The sequence below is a fragment of the Phalacrocorax carbo genome, chromosome 1, assembly GCF_963921805.1.
Source record: "Phalacrocorax carbo chromosome 1, bPhaCar2.1, whole genome shotgun sequence".
In the NCBI taxonomy this organism is placed as follows: Eukaryota; Metazoa; Chordata; class Aves; order Suliformes; family Phalacrocoracidae; genus Phalacrocorax; species Phalacrocorax carbo.
Window position 1 is genome coordinate 99461924 of NC_087513.1, and position 25936 is coordinate 99487859.

The following is a 25936-nucleotide window of genomic DNA, read 5'->3' on the forward strand; positions in this document are numbered from 1 at the left end:
GGTTTGACAATGATCAGCCTCTCAGGTAAGAAGGTAGTCGTTTTCCCTTCCTAATTGCACTTATCTTCTGTATTTATTTATTCTTCAATGACTCTGGGACCTTATTCTAGACTCTTCAACAAACAAAAGGGGTTCTGTTTCCTTTTTTAGAAACTAATTATGCATTTTGGAAAACTAGGAAAATGCATCTTAAAAGTAAACATGCTTAAAAGAGCAAAGAGAGCTCCATGGAAAGTGTGTACCTAAGAATACTAGTATTTGGGTTGCAGATTTGTAAAAGTTATGAAAAACAAAGGGTGACCAAGCCATTTTGCATTTCTGCCTTACTCTGCATTAGATTCTGGGTTGCAGGCCCCTCTTTGGGTTTCCTGACTTTCAAAGCACGGGACAAGATGACTGCTTTCAATTTACTGTAGTCAGAGGAGAGTTCCTGTGCTGTTCCTTCACTATCTGGGTATTGAGGACTGGAGAGGAGTCACAGCCAAGCGCACGCTCCCAGGCACCCCCAGTAACTTTCAGCTTTCTTGGTGTCTTGATCAATTGACCAAGATGGATTACATCTGCTCTTTTCAAAATCAGAAGTACTCTGTGAGAATGTTTTGGGGGAAAAAGCAACATAGGAAGAGTGCGGATTTAGCAACAAAGAGAAAGACAAATGACTAAAAAGAATTCAGTAAGTGGTCCTCATGAACAGGAGTTCATCTTAAAGCACTCTCTAAAGCCTGTGCACTTACTAGTGACTCAGTGTTAATTAACCTGACCTCCATTAATTTCCACTGTTTCTGCCCATTTAGAGGCCAAGCTGGAAGACAAGCATCTAAATGTTTCTAAAGGAGAGTGCCCATGGAAAGTACGCTTCCAAGCTGGTGAAGGTGGGAGCCAAAGAAGAAGTATACACTTTTCACACAAAAGTGCTATAATAGTTGCTGAAAACATGGGTTTTCTTCAAGTCACATTTCAAAGTTAGACTGGAAACAGGTTATTTAAAACATGATCATAATTCAAATAAATGCCTATTTACCATGAAATTTGAACATCTCAAAAAACTTGAGACCCTACGGTTAGGTCTGTATTACTGGTTTGGGGTGTATGATACATATATATGTGTGTGTATGAATGTATATGCTTAGTATATATTCATGTGGTTATATATACACTTACTTATAAACAACTGGAGGACCATAAGCAGACAGGAGAACGAATGTGTGACACTGAAGATGCAGGACAGCAGCAACTGCGATGGCAGCAATCCCACAATAGCGTTCACAGGGCGCAATCACAGCCTGGGCTTTACCACCCCCGTGGCACAGCTATGTGGAAGCAGAAAGACAAGACATAAGGGTTTCCGTAGTCTTTGGTAGCTTCCCACTGCTGAAGCCTTTCCATTAGCCTCAGTCTTCCTAGAAGAACATGCAGTTTTCAAACTTAGCCAAGAAGATACCTGTCAGGGACCTGCAAGTCACTTCCTTGGCAGATGTAAATTATATTTATTGATTTTACACTGTTCTCAGTGAATTTTGCACTGGTTGAAGACAAAAACTTCTGCTTCTCTGTCATACAAATTAAGTAGTTTTATGAAATGCCTTGTAGAAAAGGGGTGGGTGGGTGTGTGGGCACATGCGCGTGTGCACGCATGAGCATATTGTGGGTAATTTCTGCAGTTCTTAGGCAACCATCTGAATTACTCTAATTCAGCTATTTCAGACATCTTGGTAGTGCTGTATAAAGATTTCTGCAGCTGCAAGAGGTTGGATAGACAGATAACCCTGTGCCTCAGTAAGAGGGGAAAACATTGGCTAAAAATCACCGCATTTGTCAGTCCTCTCCCAAGTTACTTGCACATCAGAGAAATAGCATTGCTAAGAGAAGCTTAAAATAAGGGCTCTTCAATGATTAATTATTAAAGTGCAGCTTGTTAGGCTGGATTTCTAATAACTGTAATTTGAAGCCATCTGCCTGACATAGTTCATCCTATCATTAAATTCTTTTTAAAAATTATGTTCTTCAAAACCTAGATAAAGTGATAAGCTGATGGGATGGAAGGAAAGAAAAGTATCATGAAATCTGTCCTTCAAATATACTCAGTCCTAGGGTTGAGTGGGTTATATGTAAGTAGTGTTCAAGCTAACGAAACGCTGCGGTTTATCAGCAAGCCATGCGTTCAGCACTCCACGAATCACTGGTGCAGCTATCGTTTGAGAAAGGAGGAAGACTGTCTTCAAAGCAGCAAAGGACTGAACAACAGGTAAAAGAAAAATAATAGCAATGAGAATACTATGTTAATTTGTTCAGCAAGCAGAATATACTTAACAAGTAAGGTGCAATAAAGGATGCAGAGTTCTTAGTATTGCCAGCGGTAGGAAAAACTGCCACCTAATAAGATGTTGCTGCAGAGAAACTATTAATGGATGTTGTAAGGAACCGAGTGACTTCTTTTCTTGCACCTAGAAGGGGACGTTTGGCAGCATTCATTAATGCTGAGACACTACAGCAGGAATCTTTCAGAACAAAAATTTTCAATTGGACAAGGAATAGTATAAGTAAAAACGTAGGACTCTATACATACACACATACATACTCTATACATACACACACTTCCACAGGCATATACAGTCCCACACATCCAACTAGCGTTGTACAATGTTTGTTTTCAATACATCCCTCTTCATTTCAGTTCTTGTCAGTCTTGTGGGAATACGTTTTCTTTTCCTCAGGTAATCAAAGAATTCACATGTTCACCCTCACTCTTGAACCTGCTATAGCAAAAAAAATACAGACCTGCTATGGTCTTCAGAAGTATTTTACCTACAGTTAGAAACTTCTCAATCATGTAAGTCAGAGTACAGATATAATTCTGCACAGGAAATCATATGCTTTATACAACTAGAGTCATAAAATGGAAGACAATTTGTTGGCTAAAAATAATTTTCCTGCTGTGTTTGTTGATACGTACCACAAATGAAAACAGTCAGAAATGATAAACCGAACACAGAACAAGAAAAGCTCATGTGAGACAAACTCTAAAAGGAAAAGAAGGCCAGTTCCAAGATTTCCCTAGTGAAATACTAAATCCTTGAGAAATCAGTTTATTATCTGATAGTGGGGGCAGATCTCTTGCAAAGCTTGTGATAGAAGTCTTCCAACAGTACAGGAACAAAGCATAGAAATCTTATTTTATCAAATGTCTCATTTACTGAAAGTTTAAATATCAAGACGGCTACTGACCCTTTCAGAAACAGAATCTTTGAATGCATGAAAGCTTTTCCCTTACAGAAGGGAGAAGCTGGTGGCATTAAAAATATGTACTACATGTTATGTATAAAATATGTAATAGAGCTAGTGAGTTTATAGGGCAACAGTGACTGTTTTGAAAAGAGTGGAACTGCATATTTCAGTTTTATATCTGGATTAAAAACATGGATTGCCTCTGAATGCAACCTCAGAAATGCTGGCCACAATAACCTCTCATTCACAAAAAACAAATGCATGTCTTTGAAACCTCTCAAGGTCAGGTCCTATGCCATTCCTGGTTTGGGACACATTCAAGTCAGATGCCTTCAACAAGAGAGTGCTGAAAGCCTATCAATAGTAGTCCTCTGAATTCTATGTCCAGTGAGAGTTATAAAATCCAGAGGGCAATTTGGACTGGATTTAGGGTTGACTCAGAAATCAAACCAAAATTTACCAATTTGGATGCAAGGTGAATGGCATTTCTGTCATAATTGAAGTGAAGAGCAAAATAATAAAGCTTACTCTCATGCCTGAACCTTGGCAATTGTCTAAATTGAAGAGTTAAGGCATTTCATTTTCTCTGTAGGTTATTTTTCCCCATCAGAAGCAAGTCCCTGCATGTTTTAGACCAGAAGTAAAACACGCATTTTAAGCTTCTCCCAGTGAGTTGAAAAGAATTGATTTCAGCATTTTTTTCAAGAGCTTTCATTCCAGACTGTTACTTTCAAAGCACTGTAAGTAGGAGTCTAGCCTAGGCTAGCTGTACTCACAGCTGCATTTTGTATTCAGTAGGCTTTTGCTTCACCTCATTTATGTTATTGAGTCTACTACTAAAAGTTTGTTGCGTAATGACAGAGGCTAATATTAATGTTTGTAATTATGAAAGATGTGCAGCAGTATTTTATGATTTGTTTATATATCTAAGAAGCTGTGCTTTTTACACCATTAGTGTGAAAGTCACCCCTATTACTATGGCCTCCCACACTAAAAATAGTACTTAAAGCCATGGTCATATTAATAATACATGTATGATCATTAGCTCCTTCCTGATTATGGCCCCATGCCGAAGCAGGGTTTTCACGCTGAATAGATAACATAATCTGAACCACACTGTGGTGTTTGAGTTTTCCAGTTTCTTTCCTGTTTCATCTGAGATGTTTTTCTATGGGGAAGGGTAAAAAGACCTGGGAAGGACATGCCCAGTCCTCCCCATAGCTTCACTGCAGGTTTGGAGCAGCCAGGTCACGTAATCAGTGGTGACTCCACACTGGGGGAAAAAGAGCCAAATAAAAACATACATAAATTAAAAAACAGCCACGCAAACACTGGGTGACAGGAGAACAGGGTAAAATTATGACTTGGACATAGCTGGATGGAGCTATGCCAGGTGGGGATTTGGGCTGCAGACCTGCATGGTGTTTGTGAGACTGAGCGAAGCTGTGACACCCTGCTAGAGCATGATCTGCATTGTCTTCAAGAAGATGTGTGAGGAAATGTCACTGTTCCTGGAGCTCGCTGGAATGCTTTAAATAATTCTGGCCTGCATCACCCCTGTGCATTTTACTGGTCATGTTTTTCATTCCTAATTGGTAAACTCCCTTGGGTTTCAAGTTTGCAACCCCTTTTCTCTCTATAAACCTAGGTGAAAAATGTTTCATAGTTATTCTGTCCCATATAATATAAAAGCAGAGCTGGAGATGCTACTGAGCCTTATTTTCCATTGCACTACACACAATGAGTATGCCAATTTTTGTTTTGTGACCTGTTGCACAAGCATTTTTCCTGCCTTCCTCCTGCTGCCTCCTGGAATTTTTTTTTCTTTTTAAATCTTTTCTACAAAGAGATTGCCTGATTGGTACTAAAATATTTCAGAGAGCTGACAACTTGAACCGCTCTGAACACAGGCTTCTCACCAGCTCGGAGCACAGTCGGCTGTTCGTCTAGTCCTCTTTACTTTGTATTGCTTATTCAAAATGAAACCACAAAATGGGCTCTAGTTTTCCCTCTGGGCCATATATAAGGGACGACACAAAAGGTATACTGATCTCAAGGGATAGAGCACAAGGGTCTCTCATGGCACAGCAATAAGAAGAATTTCTCTGCCTCACTGGTTTTTAGTAGACTCGCACATGATAAGTATAAGATCCACAAGGGCAAAAGAGAGATATTAGAGGATGTAGGAATCAATAGCTGAAGCACTGAAAATTGACTGGCAAAGAGTTATTTTTAGCTCTTTGGGTTTTTTTTCTTTTTATCAGTGGAAATGAATATGGAGTTAGATCTGACACTGCTAGGTTAACTGAGCATTACTATTTTCCTATTATTATAGTATTTTGCTTAGGAAACACCTCCCCCCCCCCAAAGGGTAAATTTTACAACCCAAGGCTACACTGCTTCTGGACTGAAGTTTTTAATTTTGGGGGATTTTATTAGGGTGCCCTCCCACCAATTACTGTTTTCTCCCTTTCAGACAATGTCATAGGTGATACTTCAAAGATCTAGTTCTCATTTATATTAAAGCTACTTTGGCACTTTCCCTCTTGTTTTTCTCACTAGTAGCAAATTATAAGCAAGGTTGCAAGGATGACATTGGCAGCATCCAATTTTTGAAGTTCCCTTTATGGGGTCCTTGAGCCATTCCATTAGTACTTACATAAACGCAAATAACTTCCAATGTCATTGCCATCACATTATGTTCATATAGTCTCATGGTAAATGAGGTTGGTTGATAAGGTTAGGCCCTTAGATGTGCTTAATGATGCATACGTGAGCTCAACATTTGCTTGGATGCATATTTAAGTATGTGCATAAAATATTTGCAGTATTAGCACTGAAAGCATATGCAAGCTCTATGTAAATATTATCTATGTACATACATGTAAATGCATGTAAATATATGTAAAGATAATTCATACGAATCACATGGAAATACATATGAATTTTCATAATTTTTATTTAAATATAGTGATATCACTTTTAAGATAGTCTTCAATAATTAATATATGTATGATCTGTATGTTCCCTTCCTAGAGCAGGCTGATTTAATTTGGTCCAAATTTTATTTCTCCCATTAATTTTTGTTCCAAATATTTAAAAACCCTTATGGGAGCAAAGCTCTTAAAAATAATTGTGAAGTTTTCAGGGACATGATGTCAGGGAAGAGAAACAGTGCTAGTAGAAATAGGATTTTTTTCCTAAAAATCAGATTATTGACATGGTTGGAAAAGGACTTTGGGGTCCATCATCGTATTTTTGAAGCTCTTTCTTCATGGCTGCTATTGAACAACTTAATAGAATTATATGACAAATGCAAGTGCCATCAAAGACACTCACATTCAGAATGCCAAACAATAATTTAATTTAGGTCATTTTATTTAACTTTCCTCATACTATTTTGATACTTGATGGTTTGAGGGTGCTGCCTCTACTTTCTCATTTTCAAGATATCCTTTCTACATTGCCTAAGCAATGTGAAATGACTCATTTCCACATTAGGAACATAAAGTAACAGCACTGGCTTGGCTTATGCATAAAAGTTAAATTATTCTGGCTTTGGTGAAAACTGTCATAAGACATCCACCTTAGTCATTTCTAAAATCTCTTTCAAATGCAGTCTCTTAGACTCCGTGCTATATCATTAGCAAATACGACAAAAATGCAGAACATCTGAGTAGCTGACAAGTACAGGCTCACACAGAGCTTCACAGTTATTTGTCAAACCTTGTTGCTGAAGTTACTGTAGCTACTTTAAATACGGTTGATGGTATTTGGGAGATTTTTTTTCTTGTATTTTTATGCAATTGTCATAGAACCCTGGATACCTAAGGTTCTCAGTGTCTGAATGTCTTTATTTTCCTATTAGAATCTTGACAATGATATACAGGGCTGTTCCACTCTTCTCCAGTGAACACATCAGTAATATCTCACTCATAAACTGAAAGCCCACCTTAAATATGTGCATTTCTAGCATTAGTAAGCTTTGCACTGCATAATTACAGGCAAGCTGTGACACGTTTTAAACATTTGAGCTGTGATTTGAATTTCTGTTCTTTCAGGATGATACTTGCATCCAGGGGAAGGACCAAACATCAAACGTATGAAATATCACTTTCAGTCCTGCTCAGGATCTTTTGTAGCACATAAGACATGCTTATTGTAACAGATCCTACACATGAAGCCATGCTTGAACTCTGAGGAACATAAGTTTTCTGTTATGCTACTCCCAAATAAACTCACCTGGTTTTCACTGAAGCCTGTGATGAAGCTTTGAATTGACTGCAGCACCTAGTGCCGTCTCTGTTTTTAACACTCAATCTTCAAATCATGCTGCAGAATATTTTATTTGCAACAGAAAGTCTTTTGAAAGAAACTCTTCTGGCACTTTACAGAATACATTAGACTACTTATCTCTAAAAGCATTCTTTTAGTGTGAAATCCAAATAAGTCTTTTAAAAAATCAACAATAAGAATGTGATTCAAGAGAAAGCAAATGGTGAAGGCTTAGGAAGACACATAAAACTACTTGAACAAGTCCCACTAAGAGAAAACTTGTTCATGCATTAGGAACTTGATGCATTAAAATTTTATTTCTAGAATTCATAATGTGACACTTTAGGGTGTTCCCAAAGGACATGTGTAATTCTAAGATCAGTTTTTAAAACTGGTGTTTTCCACCCACTCTGGCAAATAATTGAGGGTTTGTGGTTTTTTTTTATATTGCCAATAATAGCTCTATATCTAAGTTCTCCAAATTCCATCTCAAACAAGATCATTGTATCCTATGAGCCATGAAGAGTTGATATGGGAAGAAAGAGAGATATGAGAAAGTATTTTATTTTTTTATATTGGCTTGGGATTTTTTAATAAAGAGGTTTACTTATTTCCCAGTGTATTGAAGATGAAAACACATTCACAGAAAACAGAGCTGTCTCTGTAAGTAGAAAATTTTACTTTAGGTTTCAACACTGCCATTTCATTTTAATCTAAAATTTGTCTTACATTTGTCAAGGAGCAGGGACAAAAAGTCTAATTTTTATCTTCACAAAGATTTAACCACTTACTGTAGATTCATACAGATTATAGTAATGGTAGAATTTCACAGCACCAGTAGCAAAAGTTATCATTTGTTGTGTATTTCCACATTTTTACTACAGAAGATAACAGTATTGTATGCAAAATAAACCATTTTTATAGCCCTTCTGCAATTTAAATTAGCTTACATTTTAAATGTCTTTTAAATATATAATTATAAAAAGTTAATCCTTTTGTATAATATTTATACTATTTATAAATACTCCACAGTTTTGGGGTTTTCTTAGATGACCACATTCCATACATTCAGTTAAAACATCTAAGTTTTCAGGGTACCTGGAGAGTTTTTTTCAGTTTAACATGAAAAGGACTGCTTTCAGAGTGCTTACTGCATAACAACCTCACTCACCAGGGGCAAGAAAGAGTAGGACAGGAAAAAGCAAAGTTAATAGGCCAGGACCACTAGCACTGGGTATGCCATGGTGTAAGGCGTACGTTGTACGCTGTAGTCCTGTCCCTCTCTCAAGGAGCTCTGCGGAGGTGCTTCTCTGAAAGGCATGGCTCCCATTGCCATCACCGTCTATCCCTGCCCTCAAATAAGTTTGCTTTCTAAAAGGAAAATCCAGCCATGTAAATTAAGTACCTAAATGTGCATACAAAATAGCAATTTTGGCTCTGTGTTAATTCACCAGGTACCAGGTTTAGCACTTCTAAGACAATCTCTGCTGTAGCTGTGTGCTATGGGTGTGCCTCACCTGTTGGTGTTGCTATCAATAATTTAGGCAAGGAGGAAGACTTTAATTTCTTACAGGATTAGTAATGTGAAAACTAGTTTGCTGTTTACTATATACAGTCTGAAATATATGTTCTTGTTTTGGGACCTAAGGAGAGCATGTAGGACAGCTTTTCAGTTGTTGCACTATTGCTGCTCTGTTAGTTTGCGTCTGAAGGCCATCCCAGTGAGGACAACCTTGGCTGCATCCATGTTACATGTTGGGATGTTAAAAATGCCATATTGCATCCACTCTGCACATAAGGTGTCACGTCTTTCTTACCTCACAAGGTTTGGCAAAACCTCCTGGCAAAGCCCCATTAGCATTCTCCAGGCCATGTTAAATTTCCATGGGGTAGAGCTACAGAATGGGACTGTCTGCCCCAACAAGCTCACAGGCCATGTAAAGTGATGTGAGTTGGTAACCTCTGGGAGCCCTCTGTAATGTGGGTCTTCCAGATGTTTTCTGGAGACAGCCTAAAGAACACCCTGAAGACAGGGTGCTCGCAAAGACTCAATCCTACCACAACAACTGGGGCATCTTTTGGGCAGTCCAAAGGTTTTCCAAATGCTAATGCATCTGATTTTCCAAAGGATAATTCGTAAGGATGGGGTTTTGGTCCCAGGGACACTGACAGGCAGCACTGCAACAGGCTACTGCAGACAGAGGCAGCATTAATAAGAGCAGCAAAACTGCTCTATTGCCAGACCTGCCTCAGAATAATTCCATATTTTTATTTCCAAACTTCTAATATGCCGTGGAGAAAGGAAAGAAATGAAGTCATGTTCAAATGTCAGCACAGCAATATGTTGGTGACCAAGCACGATGCATGACTAAATTTCACGCTTCCCTGAATTGCAAATAATTTACAAAGCTATCAGGCCTCTGGTTTAATTCTCCTGTTAAATTGGCAGTCATTTGACCCAGGAATTTGCCATTTAGCACGAGAAAAATAATCCTTTGTTACAGGATTTCATAAATTTTTTTTGCATTTATCCCAAACAATCAAATGATACAAGAAGTTATAACTCTTAAATTGAGACTTTATTGTACTCATTATAGCGGAAGCATTTTCATTTCAGGACTCACACTTGAAGGTGCATTATACACATACAGAAAGAGCATTCCAGTGATCTACTCTGGAGTAGGCTTGTTTCCCTGTTTCCCTTAAAAAAAACCCAAAAGACAACAACAAGAAAACCTTAAGACAAACAAAATAAAGCAAAACAACATAGTTCATGAAGAAAAACACCATCTTACCACTATTGCAAACTCCATAGTCTAAGTTGTCAGACCAACATTGGGCTAATTGTACAAAATTTAGTAATTTGTGTAAAAGTTTTTATCTTATATTTTGTTTTAGTATACATAAGCACAGAGCTATATTTAGGACCTAAATCAGATGCATAAAGTTCCAAGGAGTTGTGGACATCTCCCCAGACCTTTCCTTCTGCATAGCAAGATGAACAAAATTTAGGTCATCCTTGAAAAACCTAATGCAGTTTTGGTCTTAAATATCTCTAAGGGTTGAGACTCCACAACCTCCATAGGCAACCTACTCTGCTTTGCCCCTATTCTTGCCATTGGAAAGCACTTCTTTCCTCCTTCTGAATGCCTGTATAGCCCTTGCCACCATTTACTTTTTTTCTGCCTCCTATGATTATACAGAACACTTTTTCATCTCCTTTTTAATAGCACCTTTTACAAATAGAAAACTAAAATGAATGGTCTGATTTTGCAGAAGTTCAGGGAGTCCCAAATGTCCATGCTTCTCATTGGAGTCAGGGGAGTCTGAAAGTGCTTTTGCTCAAGCACTGTTGCTCAAGTGCTGTTTACCTCAAGCCACTGCTTTGGATGGTCTAATTAGAACTCTAGTGTTGGACTTTAACATTAAAAAAGTTCATCTAAACCCCTCTTCTTTAGTGGTGTAAAACTGCTAACAAAAAGCCTGAAGGTTTCAAAGCATTCCTTAACACCTGTCTCGCTCATCAACAGCCATCCATGTCCCTAAAAGCATCCTGAAAGACGTTAGCCTAGAAAGCCTACAGAAATACTTTTAAAAATCCCCACAGACCTCTCAGCCCCTAAGAAAGCAAGCTAAGGAAACAGAAAGGTGCTGAAGCCTTTATGAAATCTTTGCTAGTAGTATAAAATCCTGAGAATGGCCATACTGCAAGTCTGCCCAACGATCCCTTTAAACTAGCATTTTGGTTGTGAGAGTGCCCAGCAGCCAGTGCAGCAAAACTGTTTAAGGCTGTGGCAGCCGTGCAGTGATACCTCCCTCGGTCACTCACTTTCCTGGTCTGCAATGTTTTGCAGCGGTGGCTGTGTGTGGAAAATACTCACGTTCACCTGTGGGATGAAGAGCTATTTAATGGTTAGAATGGCGATGTAGATAAGTTGATTGATGTGTCTAAAGCCAAAGAAATCATAACAGAGATAAAATCAAGAATAAAATTATTAAAAGGTTGTATTGAACTTAGTCTCTTGCTGGAGAATTACCTGAGGATGCATGATTTGTGATTTATTTCACTGGATTTCAGTATACCTTGAGAACATGCCAAGGGATTTTCTTCTGAGGAGGAATAGCAATAACAACGTTCATAGTTTATCTTGCTGAATCAGGCCGGGCAAGGTGGAGCCTCTTATTACCAAATTCTTTGAAGCACAGATTAAAAAAAAAAAAAAAAGAAAAAAGACCTGCCGTCATCTGTTGGCTGGAATTAGGACAGTAAGTATTGCAGCGCCAGGTCCTCACTCAAGTCCTCAACCCGTACTCAGGTCCAAAGAGGTAGAAGAGGGACTGAGCTGAAGCAGAGTCCTCCCTCTGCTGTGCCTTTGATAGGAGTAAGAAGGTCCTGACCTAAGCTGTTACACTAATTAGAAGACTGCAGCTGATTTTGAAGAGGTGTGGTGCAGGGCCCTACAGGGCTGGCCCACTAAGCACGGTTTAGTTTGCTACTGCACAACTAAAAGATATCGTGTGGTTTCTCTGTAAAGACAGTGTTCCCCATTGCAGAGGCGCTTCTTCCCAGTGATGTCTCTGGGATGGTGCAGCTGTATGTAGTCCTGAAAACAGGACAATGTCAAAGTAACAAAAGTCAGTCCCTTTATGAATCTTTGAGGTTTCAAATGCAGAAAAACCCCTCATTTTCTTATTGTCCTTTACACAACACTGAACAGCAAGGACCAGGAAAGGGGCCAGTTCACTTCAGGTCAATGGAAAACCAATCAGCAAGCATTAAACACTCTCACGGTTACCCCTGCCCCTTAGCCTTGTCTCTTTCAGTATGGACACAATTCCTCACAGGTCTGTTTGTCCCAATACTTTGAGGCAAATGATTATTTTCATTAAGTGTGGGCTCCCTTCTATATGCTCTGAATGCTAAGGCATTTGCCAAGCATCAAGTAAGCTCCTACTTGCTTTGAGCTCTCTTTAAATCAGAGATGACTAACACAACGAGTAGGAGAAAAGTTTTATTTTTATCTTATTTTTGCACTGTGTCAAGCCTGAATGCAAATTCACACTCCCAAGGGTGTCTCAGGAGAAGTCAGAAGAAGAAAAAAAAGTAAAAAGGCTCTATGGTACTTTACTGGCCATATCTAGAACAAGCATGGTTGGGTGGGTTATGCCAGTAGTAAAATGTGTCCCAAATATACGTTAGGTGAGTGGCCGCTACAAGGAGTAGCGTAAAGGTTGATATCTCTGTCATGTTCACCCTGGATGCATATTATTACCAGCGCCATTCTGATAGTGGTGTGTAATATTTTGAAGTCACTGGGAGCCGCGAATTCAATTACAGAGATATTTTATAACAGATTACGTTTTTGTAGGCTGGAGTATTGTAAATTTTTATTCTACCATAAAACATTTTAAAATTAAGTAAACAAGACTCAAAGGTCTCAAAGAGAGTTGCCTTCTGCATGTACTTAATTCCACACGGTAAAGCACATATTAAAATTTAGGAGACAGAAGGGAAGGACGTCTGCCTGCAACAATTACATGTGGAATAAAAGGGGATTAATGCTGCTCAATTTTCACGTCAATGGCTTTGTGTAAATTCATGGAAAACTGCCACAGCAAGTAGTTATTACTGCTACTATAGTGCAACATTGAACAGTGGTCAAGGAAAAGAAGATTTTGACATGGAAATAGTCTGCATAATACAGGCCTTCACCGACAGGGTTTCATTCAGCTGCCTGTTCTTCACTATACAAAATAAGATGATATAATGAAATATAACAGAATTGGCTATTGTTAGTAGGCGCATAAGTACCAAAATAAAAAAAATGAAATTAATAGCAGAGCAAGTCAAATAATATGCCCTCTTCTTAGTGCCTCTAATGATTTGTCATGCTGAACTGATGGTTGGTTGTGTCTGCTTCTCACATGATAGATTAATGTGTTTAAAGGAGATGGAGGAATACTGAATTAACTCCTAATGTGTGGGCTGCAATTTACCTGCTAAGTTTGCACACATGAATAAAAGGCTGTTGATCACATCACACTTCCCAAGCCAAGACTGCAAGGAGGCTACTCCAACAGACCCAGGATGAATTCATAGCAGAAACTATAGAAGTTGCACAGAAGCATTGATCATCACCAAAGAACTGGCAAATCTGCCAAAAAGCTGGTCCAACCCTCAGTTCTGACCTCAACAAAAAAATTCTTTTTCCTGGGAACATGCTCACTGCAAACTACTCTGCTCATGATGCCAAACTGCAAGCGAGTCTGTAACGAACTTGAGGCCCCTGGAAGAATGACGGTGGAGCGCCTCAGCTGCATGCCAAGGCTATTTGTTGGATTCACCATAAAATAGATACTTCAATTTTTCAGTCGATGGTTCAAACTTTGTAAGCCTGAATTTGAGGATTGAGGACCACAGCAGAGCTCGCCTTCTTGCGTGTGTTTAAGCAGGAGGGTGGAAAGGGACAAAAATAGGGGTTGCCCCCAGCAGCAACTTTTTTGCAGGAGCCATTGCATTTCCTGGAAACCCAGGGAGAGCCAGAGTCCAGGTGCAGGGACGCATCTTTTGCTCAAGCTGAGGCAGATACCTCCATCCTGGCAATAAGCAGGTCCTTTTCATCCTGACACTATCGCTTATCATATTTGCAATGCACTGCTTTTTCATAGTCGACTCCATTTTCCGCCCAGCAATCTTCATTGTCAGAGGTCTGATTCCAGGGTTGCCATGTTTACAGCCAAAGTGAAGTTCATGGTCCCAGAGTATAGACACTCCATCGATGCTACTATTTCCTGGAAATAATAACCCCACTTAACACAATATAATTGCACATTATAAAATCACAGCTGGGCATCTAGTAGAGTAATCTGAGAACAATTTAGTAGTAACAAGAGAATAATTTTTCCAGCTATATCTCGCATTAATGGCTGTAGGTCACAATGGTATTAGGTACTCAGCTATGGCTCTTTCACAGGACAGCATTGTCAAACAACAGCACCTGGTTGTTCAGAGCTTTCCAGAATAAAATTTACAAAGAGTTTCTTTTACACCGGATTCCCTGCTTCACTCCCTCTTGCTTGCTTTTGTAATATGGTGTCTTACAAGTGCTTTGAAGAGAGCAGAGGATGCAATTGCTACCTCTTCAGGCTTTTTGACATTTCAGTTTTTCATTTGTTCATTTCTTTCTTACATAGAACACATTTTTCAGGTGGTACTGGAGGGTCTGTTAAGTGGGGCTCCAACATTATATGCCTTTTCCCCCTTTTCTTGAAGAAAGTGGATGCAAACTTTGCAAACGCCAATCCTGCTCTGAAAATGATATGCATATTTTGGGGTTGCTTAAGCTACAGCACTTTTCAAAAATTAAAAAAAAGAAGGGGCTGGTCAAAGAATATCTGATCTGCGTTATCAAGATGCCAAGGTCAGTTTGAACTGGATGGCTCCAAGTTTTAATCACATCTTCTCCAAATCGCTATTAAGTCATGAGGTAGAAATCCTTTGTGTGTAATATGAACAGGATTAGATTTTAACTCACTTTTTCAGCATTGTGTACTCCTAGATCCTCATTGCATTCTTCAGAATAGAAGCCAGATTTTCCACAAATTGACAACATATTCTTTTTTATATCTAATAATTTTTCAGCATGCTTGCTGTTGTCAAATGCAGATATTCTAGTCTGTAACACCGACAGCAATAAAATAACAGACTTCATTAAAGACCAAAGCTCCTCTGGTAAGCCTCTTCCTGTGGTATATAGTCCCAAGATCACAATTTTTAATTTAGCCCCTCAGGTTGCCTCTTCCCTAAGATGCACGCTTATGTGCGTACATATTTGTATAAGAATGGCTTTTCAGAAAGGTACAGCTTTCAGATTTCTGGCTGAAATCAGTGAGGAAGATGAGTCTAATTTGTATGTCCCAAATCTGGCTGGCTAGGCCAGTGTAGATTTGCACCAGGACAGATAAATCGGGTGTGCTTCTTACAATGCAATGACATTGCTCTAGTCACTTTTTACTCCTAAGAACTATCATATCCATGAGAGTAGTGGAACAGCTCCAGGAAGGATGCTTGTGGCTTGGATTCACCTGAGCACTTTGGTTTGTACTTACATAGTGAGATTGATATAAAGCATAGTCTTCAGTATTTTCTTGATTTGGGACTTAAACAACCTCAACAATCCCTAAAACAGCAGTATCTTTCTTCAGGCACCTTCCTTACACCCCTTTTGTTTTGTCATGTAGCACGAACAGCAACTCTCTTAACTTCAGGACATTGCATGGAAACCATATAGGCTTAACCTGTAAATCAGTGATGATGTTCTCAATACCCATTTTCTTGCTGTGATTACAAAATATAAACACAGGTAGTTACTACAAAGAATTTTTTCCAAACCATCTCTGAATTTATGCTGCTCTCCAGCAACAAACATAATTCAGTTCCAGGAGAGGAACATATTGAATGACATAGTAAAGTGTAAGAATGACAGCATTTGTATCTGATATGGACTGAAACAAATTTGAGGTTAACAGGTGAAAGAACTAATGGAAATGGAATATGACTACATTGGTTCTCCTATGTGTTTTATTTCCCTATGGTTGAATTTACATTCAAACTATGTTAGGTATCTCCCTGAGAAGATTACACTGTGGAGGACAAATAACTAATTTAATAGAAATGAATCATACTGTGAGGTATGTCTTTAAAGATCTCACTCTAACAAATAAATCTGCTACAATCAGCTCTCTACTTAATTCTTAATGTACAATAGGAAAACTATATTGGAATCAAGTATTTGACTCAATTTTATTGCTGTCAGAAAACATTTCCTCAGACTCTTCTGAAATAAAAATCAACATTAGAAGAAATGAAAATTTACTGTGTTTTGCAACAAAATGAAGAAATGGCACATGTTTCATCATGGGAAGCATTGGATATAAGCACACATGCAACATTGCTTGTACTGGAAGCTCATGCCCTATATGCCTGTTTTTTACTAAATCTTATATGACCAGAAAAGTACATGCAAAAAAAGCTGGGGCCTTGTTTTAGCAGGAAGGAAGTCCAAACCAATAGCAGTTCTGACTGAGAAACAATTTTGTGTTTCTTGCCATTGATTTGGTGTATGCATTTAAGAATAGACAAACATGATTTTTATATTAAAAAATTAATTGATAAAGCAGACCCCATCAGTTCTTGCGGTGGTATGGAACTATATAAATTCAACAATGAAATACATATAAAAATGTTGTTCAGGATTGGAGTACAGGATGCTGCCTCAGGATTAATACAAGAGGGCATTTGAGAAGGAATATGTGTATTACCCTAACACTTCCAAAATAAGTGGGATCTTTTCAGATATATGGTACACCTTGACTAGGTGTGTGCAAATAAAGACCCAAATTCACATACCCATGTTTTTCTTAGAGAGATAAGCCCTCTGATTCTGGTTTACAAAGTGGTCCCCAGAAGTACTGTGCTGTCCCACCCAAGGGCCACACACAGTGTGTTTGGGGACCAACAGTAAGCTGGTTTGGGCAGGAGTGCCCCAGACTTCTCTGCCACTGAGTGCTCGGTACCCTGAGGCTGCAGCCACAGGAGGTTGCGCTCATTCACTGCAACTGATTTATCTCACAGTATCTAGCCATGCAGAAAGGTCAGGAAAAGAGTAGCATCAGCTCTTTTTACCTTTTAGTTAGCTTCAATTATTTTCCCTTTACCACTACAACCTTGTCTTTAGCAATTGAAAGGAGCACAAATACATTTCCCTCTATATCTCTTGAAGATGGCTCAGTTGGTCAATTTTCACCAGTAACCATCAGCCAGGAGCAGGTAGGGTGGATCGGCATCTCTTAGTCACAGTGCTGCCAAGTAGGATGACTTGAAAAATGCTCTAAACATGGTAGACAACTTTTTTTTACTTGAGCTTTGAAGTATTGGCATCTGCTACCAGCTACACCAGGTACTTTTATCACTGCTTAGTATAGAGGGAGAGTTTTCTTTTTTCCCTGCAAAAGCAACACCCCTCAATATCAGAGCCTGCATAAACAGCATGGAAATCCTCCCTCCCTTGAACATAATGACACTTGCGGCTGTCCAGAGATATGGATTTTGAAAGTGACAGAAATGCAGAAATTTGATTATGAAACAGGAATAATGTGGATTACTCAGCATCCTGTAGCATATTACACAGGTATTTCTTCAGAAACATAAAACCCCAGAAACATCTCAGGAAGGTATTTGTGAAGATTTTGGCTGGCAGGAAAAAGCAAGCTTAGATAAAGCTCACCATGTAACACCACCACAAGTGGATCATAATGAGTGCAATGCATCTGTGGGCAAATTGGCCTTCATAATGCCAGTGCACGCTTCTGAAAGTGTAATTGGGACTTGAGAGATGCAATACGCCTTGCACTGCTGCTGTACGCAGGAACCACTTTCACTCATTGTATACATTTTGATCACGGGAGCGTGGAGGAGAACTATTTTGTGGCTTAATATGAATCTTCCACTGTATCTGATACAGCAAATGTTCTTTCCTTTTTAATGGAAAGTGTTTCGAAGAAATGGCTTACAAAACAGGCAAACCAGCCTGCTTGGAAAAAGGCATTCGTTGTCCTTGCTGCAGAGAAAGATCACAGGGAAGCAAAACTGCAGTGACTTTCTGCACCCTTTCACTGATCTCTAAAATGCAGCAGAGACCCTGAGACATAAAAATAAATTCCCATGGAAAGGGGTTTTGCTCTGTTTTTTTCACCTTAGAAGTCACAGATGAACTAAAGGCTCTGGAATATGTCTCAGTGTGCTAATTGAATTTAAATGTACTCAGAGAAGGTTACAGAATCATGTAGAAATCTTCACTCCTGGGCTTCTGGGATTTTTTTGTTTGTTTGTTTATTTTCCACATTCTGGTACTCAGCATGTTCTCAAGTCTCCTCCTTTTATATAGGATATGGTGAATAAGAATTATATATATATAATCATATAAATGATCTTAGTAAGAAGGATATTTGGCCATTCCTGCTGTATATATTTAATTCACTCACAAAACTATGGTATGGGAAAAATGGAAAAAACCCCTTCCTGACTCCACTAGAGTCTAGAAGCTAATTTTCTGACATCTTTAACAAATAGACAGCTTTGGGCCAGCGGAAGGGAGAAAAGCTAGGGGAAAGAAAAAGAAATCTCTTGTACATGGGAGCAGAACTTACCAAAATGCAGAACATCCCAATGAAATACACGATTGTTACAGGGAAAACCTCTCCAGTTCAGGTGGTTTGAATCAAATCAAGATCAAATGGTTTATTGATTTATTAACATCACATAAATAACTGGCAATCTGTGACCTATACATTCAGGATCAATACCAGCAATAGAGGAGATTCATCACAACAGTAGACGTTTGCAAAATGATAACATGCGCTTGCAGATGTCTCACACCGTCTGGTGCAACCCTGAAGACTCTGCATCTGCAGGCCACAAGACCCCACACCTCAGCTATGAGGGCTGCAAGCAGCCCCCTGTCCCCCCCTGACATGCTTCATGTCACTTTATCACTCCTTTTCAGGCAGGCTTCTCTTTTTCCAAAGCCTCTTTATAATTCTCAGGTTACTGTTTAATCCAGCTGATGGTCATCTTCCTCAGTTACTCCACCAGTCTAGGGCAAACATCCCCTTTGTCAGCTTTCGGGTGTTTCAGTGAGTGGGTTTGTACTCCCTTTTCCAGCTTTTCAGCTGCTGTGACCCAGGCCATCCAACCAAAATGCGGGGTCGTGCAGGTCCCTGGCATTCATCTGTTGTACAGAGTGTCCTTGAGAACTCTCTGTACAATTGAGCATCCTACCAGCTGCTGCTATCCAGGACATCTGACCAAGGGGAGCAACCGTGTGGGCACCACTATATAAATGGTTTGATATGATAAATTATGATATGATGGGGTTTTGCCTTGAAAGAGGTTACATTTTTGGAAAGCCAACTGCTTTCACATGAAATGTTTTCAAATGCCCATGAAACTTTGGCACGGTTGAAGAGAATATTGTGAGGAGGGTAATTTGTGCATGGGGTTAGGAAAGGGGGAGGCTACAGTCACAAGGTGGACTTTAGAAAGAGTTCAATACTAGTTCAACTCATATACATAAAATATTCAGCCCTCTGCACATATAAAAGTAAGATCAACAGCATCCATTTACTTGGTGCAGTGTCTGACATGAAGCTGCTCTTGCAGTGCCCACGGGGACTCCTTGATACTGCTCAGCTGTTTTTAAGAATGGAGTGCCTATAGCTGCAAATAGTTTGCACAGAACCTGTTGCAAAGGGTTGCACGTCAAGGGCCTCTTATGTTAGGCACCACATCAAAGCTTTGAATTAAACCTAATGAGAATTTCCCTCTCCTTTCCTCAGCCCAGCAGGATGGTTTCGTCTTTGCATGCTGCGGGGGGAGAAATAGCGTCACCAGTAATTAAAGCTAGGGGAGCTAGGGAAATACAAGCAGGGAGCCGGACTGGCTCGGGAGGCCATGCTGGACCCGGGGACTTTCCATGTTGCTTCAGGCTGGGCACCGCAGGTCTCCCCACATCCGCACCAGATTGTGTGTTTCAGAAAGAGGAAATGACATTTTAGCGAGAAGCACGTCACCATTTAGCACCTGGAAGACAGTTGCAGCATCACAGTCTAGCTTAGCTCAGCAGAAGCACCTCAGCTTTCCATTTGTGTCTATCAGAGGCTTTCTGAAACAGACAAACCTTTTACAATTAGACTCATGCAACTATCTCAAAAACCAGAGCATGCAACTTTGAGTAATTTGTTCCAGAATGCATTTTCTGTGCATCCGGATAAGTAGTAATCCTGATAGCAAAAATTTATGCTTTAAATATATAACCTGGTATAAAGGCAGCTACAAACATGTTTATCATTTACATTGTGGTAACAAAAATATGAGCTAAATTGGAGCTGCAATAAAAATAAATGAGTGCATGACACAAATAATTACATTTACAATTAGATTTTGAATGTCCTTTTATGCGCTATCACTTGAAGATAGTGCATTTTTAAAATTACTTTGGTGGAGAAAGAAATGTATGCAGTCAATTTATTAATTATTTTTAACACTAGTCATTCCATGTTGTACAAGCCAAAACATCTCATCTAGCTGCATTTTTCCCTAAATACCGTATTTTAGTTAAAACATTTGGACTGTGCTTAAATTCATTGTAAAAACCTTCACAATATTAATTTTTTATATCTCATAATAACAGTTGTTTCTAGTGTTTCACAAAGTCAAGTCCATTGACCCAAGCTGTAAGGTGGGGTTTTTTAGGATTTAGTTGATTTTACAGTTTTTATAAATTTCAGATTTCATTTAAAAAAAAATTAAATGTCTTACTGGAAATGTTAGTGTAACCAAATGGTGGTTCTCACTAAATTCACATTATGAATAGAGATGCCAGGTTTTTTCGGCCTAATTCTCTCAAAGTTGCATGGTCAGTTTTAATCAGACATTCATCATAATTACCAAATAAAGCAGACAAGCTGAGATTGGGCATATTTCCTCACCTCATTTATGACACACTACCAATGACACAACAAAAGTAACATAGCTGCTTTTCTGCCCACCTGGAAGTGGTTATAACATTAGGAGCTAAATATATTCACAAGCTCCAGTAATATAATATAATAACGTGAGAAAGGGAAAAGGGTTCTGGGTGAAACTGCAACTTTTTTCTTTTTTTAGTTTTAATTAATGATTCCTTTCCCTTTGCCCCTTCTTTTGGCAAGTTCTATTTAGATAGAAGATATCAGGTAGATATTTATTGGGGAAGCAGAATACTCCTTCACTATATTCATCTTTGCTCTCACTAATCTTTATTAAAGGATTATTTTTCTCCTCTAAAATAACCAGACAGACTGAGTCATCTTTGGAATTCAGACTTGTAACTTGAGTGAAAGGAAAAAAGGCTACACACAGGAGTTTGCTTCTGCTCACCTTAACATTTATACATGCACTTAATTCTCCTCACCTGAGTGCACTTAAGAACTTGTGTACGTGTTTGCAGAACTGGGGCCAAAATAATTATAGTTTACACAAGACTGTGACAGGGAAGTATTTCATTACCACAATTAATCCTTTAGAGCGTTACTAAATGGCCAAGTTCTCAGAATAAAACAGAATGTTTGTTGCTAATGAAAGGTAAAGTTTATGTAACAGGAATAGACGATATTTAATAGCATGGGAATATGTAATCTTTAACAGCTCCATAATCCATGGCTATTTTTATTTCACTAATGTTTATTGCAAATGGAAGAGAGAGAATGAGAAACTTTTCCCTTATACTATCAGAGACTCTTGGGTTACATTTTTACATTAGGTGGCACTAATTCCCTATTAACTGGTATTAATATAATATGCAAGAACACTTCAATTTCATAGAGCTAATGTATAACTTTAGCCCCATTACACTTCACAGTACTAAATGCACTTGTCTGTACCTTATACGAGTTATAATAACCTTCAGATGCCCTTTAGCACCAACCAAGTCAGATCATGTTTTGAGATGATGGACAATTTCAGAATCCTGGACCAGTCTCAGATATCAAGTGCTTGTCTCTGTCAACTGCCGTCATAAGGAATTGGTGTTGAATCAGATAATTAACCACCCTTCGATGGGGTAGATGGTAGAAATCAGTTGCCAAGGGTTCCGAGTATTTGCATTTTGTTGCAAAGCACCTTTTTATTACACACCGAAATATTTTCCTATCAATTAAAGGTTGTGAAAAAGTGTGACCTACTGTAGAGAGCGATGTGACACACACAAACAGCAGTTCAGATGTAAATTCTCAGTATGCTCTATTGCTGAGTTCACTGATTTAGGGTCTGATTCCCTTTTTCAGTGCAGCACACACCTTACCAGGCCCAGGCACAGAGTTTGGTGAGCCACAGTAAACCGGCTGATTTCAGAGAACTCACAGTAGGGTGGGAGTAAGGGGGAAGCAAGAGACAATCGTTTCAAAAAGCGCAGCAAGAGACGGCTGTACATGCACAGTCGTGCTGTGCAGGAGGATGCTGCATCGCGGCGTTGAGCCCCCGTAGGACCAGCTCCTGCGTGGTGAGTACATAGAGCAGCATGTTACCATTGCCTGCCTTGAGGCTGGAGGAGCTCAGGCACATCGTGTTACAGGCAAGCTCACAGAGAAACGTGCAGGCTGGGCACAGTGGTGAGGACGTGCTGTAAAACCAGTGAGACTGCTTATGTGAGGTGGAGCACTGGGCTCCAAGCAGGGTGGGTCTGAGCACAAACGCCGCTCTATGTATGCGAGAATTTCTGTAAAATAACAGATTTATTGGCGGAGTTTGATTTTGATTTAAAAGACCCCTATTTCCACCCACTGATCCACACGTTTTAAAGAAGCCCTGTCATACAGAATGGCGTTAGAGCCTGTTTAATTATACAGGCATACCTTTATATATAGAGGCATTACTGTTTTTCCACAGCACCCGGAACACAGGAAGGCAGGAGACTGAGAAGGCTGAGCTTTCTAAACCCATTACTTAAGCATGTTGCCTGCCAAGGGTTCAAAGAAGTCAGATGGACTAACCATTTTACAATTACATTTTCCATTAGCTGTATTGTAAAATCCATTGCCTTATGTCTCCCAGCTCAGTGCCGTTTTGTTACAGTGCTTGGTGTTTGTTATTGATAACTGCCAGGTTAATTGCTCAGGAGAGTCACAAGTTCTACTTGCCCACACCAACACTGGAAAATAATTGACACAGTGGTGGTGGCAACTTTTTGAAGGAAAGCCTTTTAATGGATTCATGAATCAGGAGTGAGAAATCTTAAGAAGGAATGGCAAATGAACAATTGATACAAATCAGAAAAATGGCTTTTCTGGAAGGTGAACGTACATCTCAGACAATGTGCGAAATTAATTAGAAGTTAGAAGGAGAATTTTTAAGGAAAGAATATGTGGAATAATCCTTGCAGCAAAGTCCATGCCAACATAGTCATAAAGAAAAATACCCCCAAAATCAAGATAAATTTCTTTATTTCATTTCCACATCTAAAAATATTTGTGGTAAATTTACTGCCAGACTAACTAGAAGATAATTTAGTGGCTCATTTCTACAGTGCAAAGAGCATCTCCCTGCTAGAGGTAGCAGTTGGACAACAAGGTTGTGTTCCCACACACCATCCACCCCAGCACATTACTGCCCACCGTGTCACTACAAGCCAACCATTATGGGTGGCTGAGGTTCATGTGCTCAACTATCAGTCTTTCCTTTGGCTGGCTGCTACCACTGTGTCAACAGCCCGGGGAGGCGAGCGACAGAAAGCCAGTAGGCAGCATGTAAAAAGATACACGCAGCACTTCCTAAAATGAAAATCAGCACTTCTCTGCAGTGTTTTTTTAGGTGGTCAGCAATTTTTAGGGTTTGACCCTGTTGTTTTCCATGGGATCAATTTTCTTTTCTCTAAAGATTTTAATAATTTTCTTAACAGTTACCCATGCTATTTCAAAGGGTGTTTATTTTGCTGACAGGTAGGCATTTGACCAGATATTATTATAGTATATTATAAACTGTTCTGGAGATAACCACATTTACAGTGTTATAAAGTTTGTTTTTTATTTGTAGTGATTTCTGTCTCAAATATCCCCCAATCAAGGAGAGAGAATTACCTAGCATTATTTCCAGAGGAATGGGGAAGCTGCCACATTGGATCCTCCCCGTGTTACATCTACTCCAGTATTTGGGTCTTCAGGTAACTTCAAGAAACCCAGTAAGCTAGATTGTTTTCCAAGAATTGTATGGGTGGTCTCCCACAATTTTCTGGGTCTTGATGTAAAGTTAGTTGTAATAAACTATGTCGCCACAGTAGTATTAGGAGGGTTTCCTCCTAAGGTTGAACTGACACAGGTTTAAACAAGGTTAACCTACAAAATTAAGAAAGCACAATGCAGAGTGAGGAATAAAACTAAAATTATTTAGGAAGTAAAAGGAAACTGACAATACATATAGTAAGATAAACAAAATATGGGTCTACCAGAGGATTGTTTGGTATTGATTTTTGCCTTAATAGGCTTGTTTAACCTAACAGCATGTTCTTCATGTGAAACCAGCTAATGTTTGGGTCTAGTGTGAGCAACACCCAAAATCAAAGCCCATTTTTCTTCTTGTTCTGTACTTTAATTTCATTAACAAAATTAATTGCATATCTATACTGGAATGTCATATTAGGGCAACAAGAGGCTGCTCTGTTTCCACAGTTGGTATTTTTTAGTGAACTGTTTATTTTCATGGAAGCAATTTAGTGTGGCTGGTCTAATGAAAGGAAAATGTGGAGAAGGTTAGGAGGAAGATGGGGCAAGACATTACATTCACCGGTCTGTGCAAATTAGAGCTAAACCTAAGTCAAAAGCCTAGACCTAAATGTTAGGAGCTTTTTAAATTCCAGAGCTTTAAAGAATAGCTACAAATTCCTACATAAACCATCCTAAACTCTCCTTAGGGTGTTACAGAACTTGATTTGAATTTTTGCAGCTTAAGACTGCCTTTGCTATGAACTTTTTGAAAGCTGCCTTTAACTGGCACTGAAGTGTTTTTCTCAAAACTGTGACAGGCCTATACACATACACATCCTGCCCTTCTACCTGCTGGTATTGCAGAAACCCCCTGCACTTTTAAAGTCAGGTTTCCTACTGCTCAGTATCCAGTAAAAGCAGCATGTGAATTTTGCAGCCCACTGCAAAATCAAGATGAGTTTCTGTCCTTATTTTAAACGGGTGCAAGTGACTTTTGAAAGCCTTGTCAGTTGTGTGCAATACCTTTGACAAAACAAAGTGGGAGTGCAGCTCCAGTTCTGCTGTCAGCATTTGTAGCCTGACGTGTGTGAGGGGAGAAGCAGGGGAGGCCGAATGAGGCATATTACAGTGGGTGTGGCCTGTAGTTTTGAAAAATTCCAGACTGAAGAAGAAGAACTGAAAGAGTTTGGCTGATTTAGCTTACCAAGAAAAGTGATGGGCGTTTTTTTTAGGGGGGGTGCAGGGGTGGGGGATGAATCTTGAGAAGTAATTTCACTGATGTATGTATGAAAGAAAATGCTGATTATTAAGAGTTCTGTAACTGATAATTGTAAAAAAAAATAACCAATGGCTTGAAGGGAAGACAAACAGATTGTACACTAGTAATAATACGCACCTGGTGAGACTGCTGGTTCAGTCTACTAAGAATCTAGTTTTACTCTGTCGTGTCAAGACTGGACACTTCTCTAGAAGATATACCTTTGCCAGATAATTAATTCTCTACTTCTGTACATTTTTTTCACCGTTTCAGCAGCACAAAATGGCATAGAAGTGGATAATGTACTAGCAGAGTGACATTAAGAAAAATTAGATTTTGTATAGTGGGAAGGGGAAGCATACAAGTGGCTATGGGAGCACTTGC